The 2,892-nt window shown below is 58.7% G+C and overlaps 1 protein-coding gene and 1 long non-coding RNA gene across 3 annotated transcripts in view; one reads left to right on the forward strand and one right to left on the reverse strand.

The window, feature by feature from the left end:
* The window catches only part of LOC110404774, a 7,142-nt gene extending 5,484 nt beyond the window's left edge, over positions 1 to 1,658 (reverse strand). The window contains exon 1 of one of the 2 annotated variants that reach the window (XR_002442486.1): positions 1,433 to 1,657. This is a non-coding gene — a long non-coding RNA (uncharacterized LOC110404774). Of the gene's footprint in view, positions 1 to 1,432 lie in introns of both variants that reach the window. The other variant, XR_002442485.1, reaches the window with a different exon arrangement.
* GATA2 (GATA binding protein 2) overlaps positions 1 to 2,892 on the forward strand; it is a 16,436-nt gene that overhangs the window by 1,749 nt on the left and 11,795 nt on the right. The gene's annotated exons all lie outside the window — the stretch shown is intronic.

Raw genomic sequence — 2,892 nt, forward strand, 5'->3', positions numbered from 1 at the left:
TTTTTTTTTTTTTTTTTTTTTTTTTTTTGTTAATGCAGCCTAAATTGGGTCTTGTGGTTAAGAGGTAACTGTGTCATTTTATAACCCTATTAGCAGCCATTAATTTGTGCTGGTAATGCAGAGGGGGGGTGGGGGGTGGGAGGCAGGGGGAGATAAAAGAGAAAAGTGGAGGGAAAAAACACCAAAAAATTTAAAAAGAAAAAAAAAGGCAGAAAGAGAATACTCCCTCCACAGCGCCCCACCCCCCAAAAAAAGGAAAAAAAAAAAGGGGGGGGGAAACAGCCTCACTCCGGGCGTGTAAATAAATACTGCTATATTTGTTTTCTGGCTTCGTGTCTGCCCGGGCAGAGGTGTCAGCTCCATCGCTAACTGTTGCTAAAACACGGCGCCGTCTGCCCCCCCCGGAGCGATGTGACATCACTTGTCAATCACATCGAGAGGACCAGTTGTGCCGCCAGCGCTGGGAAATCTCCCTTATTACAAGAAATAATAATAATGGGACGGCAATAAGAAAATAAAGTTGATAAAAGTGAGGCCGGATATCGTTTAAAAAAAAAGAGAGAGAGAGAGAGGAAAAAGAAAAATGGAGAAAAGGGAAAAGAAGGAGAATGGGGAGAGATAGGGGGCTCCGCGGCTCGGCTGCCCGCGGAAGGGGCTGCGGAGCGGAGCGCAGCCGCCTGCCTGCATTGCCCAGCTCGGCGCTCCCCGGGGGGGAACTCGTTCATTCGTTCCATTTACAGCCCCGGGCCCGCGGCGCGGTCACCGGCACCGGGGATGTGAGACAGGAGGGAAAAATCATAAATGAAATAAAGCAAAAGAAATGAAAACGCTCCAAGCCGGCTCGGTAGGAATCCTCCCCGCTCTGTCGAGCTGAAATCGCTTCTCCCCACCGGAGCGCTCGTTCGTTTTGCTGAGGGTTCAGGGAGGGGAACGCGGGGGTTTGGGCGCTCCGAGAGGCGCCGGGGCAGCGGGACCCCCCGGGCGGGGCCGGGCCCGGGGCAGTACGGCCGGAGCCGGAGCGTGTTCGGCCCTTTTGTTGTGCTTCTCCCGCCGGCCCCGGGGTAACCCGAGCCGGGGCTTCAGGGAGAGAGCCCTCGGCGGGTAGCTCCGGGGTCTGCCTCGCCATAAATCAAGCCGCCTGATTAATCTTTACAATTTGTCTTTTAAAACAAACACGAACGAATTATCAGCTCGTTAACTGCGATTTTATCACCTGCCTAAAACAAACAGCCCACCCCCCTGACCCCCCCCCAAAAAAAAAAAAAAAAAAGAAAACCCGCAAAACTCGGCCCCGTGCCGATGGCAGCCGGGCAGTAATTAAAACATCCGTAATAATCATCATCGGAGCGCTACGCACGGCCGGGGGCTGCAAACCATCTCGGGCCGGGGGATGCCCGCACCCGGCCCGGCTGTGCTGCGAACGGGGACCTACCTGCGAGCGGCCGGTTTGGTTCATACTCGCCCTTATGTAAAAACAGTCATAATAACAAAAGGAAAGTCTCGGTTTGGGGATATCTGTCTCGTTTTGGTAGAGTTATTTCTGCCCGTGGAAAGAAAATACCTTCGGCCGTAGAAGGAGAAGCCGGATTTTTAGAAAGCTCGCTCGGTTCTCGCTCTGCCTTTTAACTTTCCTTTTTTTTTTTTTTTTCCCCCTCGCTTTGTTTTCCTTTCCTCCTCCCTGGCAGCTCTGGCCCCAGGAGCCCCGGGCACGGGGGCACTTTGCCCTCCCCAGCGTCGACTGCGTCCCACCCAGCGGCCGCTCCCGTCCTGCCCGGCCCGGGGCCCTCCGAGCCCGGTTCGGGTCCGGGAGGCGGCAGAGGAAAGGGTGCAGGGATGGAGGTGCTCCGCAGCCCCCACTGGGGGCCCCCCGGGGGGGGACATCGGGTGGGGAACGGGCAGGAGTGAGGGAGCCCCGCGTCGCTCGGGCAGCGCAGAGAGGAAAGGGCCGTTTTTATTATTATTACCTTCATTATTATTATTATTGTTATTATTTTTTAAAAGAAAGTTCATTTCCTGGCGAATTTGGCAGTGGTGGTGACGTCAGAGCCCCGGCGTCGTAGTGACTGGGGCGGTCGGGCCGGGGGGGGCCGCGGCTCCCAGCCCCCAGCGCTGCTCGGGGGGGTTCGGAGCGGTGCTCCCCACGCCGCCTTCTCCGGGCACCCCCGGCCCGGCCGCCCCGTCGGGTCGGAGCCGCTGCCGCCGCTCGCCGGGCTTTGCTCCGCGGTTTCCTCGCTCGGAGGCTACAGGGGCTGCAGCGCGCGTTTCCCTTTTCCTCCGAAAGCAGAGGTTTGAGGAACGGGAAGGCAGCGCCTGTGCAGCAGGACCTGCGGCAGCCCCGATAGCGCGGCGGGTGTCTGGCTGCGACTTTCCCTTCACTGGTTTTGTGTTTGTTTTTTTTTGTTTTTGTTTTTTGTTTTGTTTTTTTTTTTTCCTTTTCTGCCCCCAAAGCGGACGGGGCCCGCGGCGCTTTTCGGGAGGGCGCGGAGCTGAGCCCCGCTGCGGCCGCGGCACCTCCCGCTGTGCGGGGCAGCTCCCGGGCACGCACGGCCCGAAGCACGGGGGTAACTGCGAATAATGAAACCATTTAAAGAACCGAGGGGGGAAAGAAAATAAAGGCAGAGCTGCGGCGCCGCTGTCCCACCGGGAGGGACGTGCCGCGGACCGTTCCCGGGAGCTCTGCCCCTGCCCCGGGCCCGGCCGAGCGCCGCGGGACGGGATCCGGCCGTGCCCGCTCGGTGCGGAGCCTCGCGTTTGTTTCTTTTTGCCGTTTTCCAACTAACGTGATGCCATCATCAACCGCGCTGGGCTCCGTCCCGCTGTGCCGCGGTCGGGGGGGCCGTGCCGCGTCCGTCTCTCCGGTGCCGGCCTCCGTCCCCCGGCCCCGCGCATCCC

This window comes from Numida meleagris, chromosome 11 (assembly GCF_002078875.1).
Source record: "Numida meleagris isolate 19003 breed g44 Domestic line chromosome 11, NumMel1.0, whole genome shotgun sequence".
Classification (NCBI taxonomy): domain Eukaryota; kingdom Metazoa; phylum Chordata; class Aves; order Galliformes; family Numididae; genus Numida; species Numida meleagris.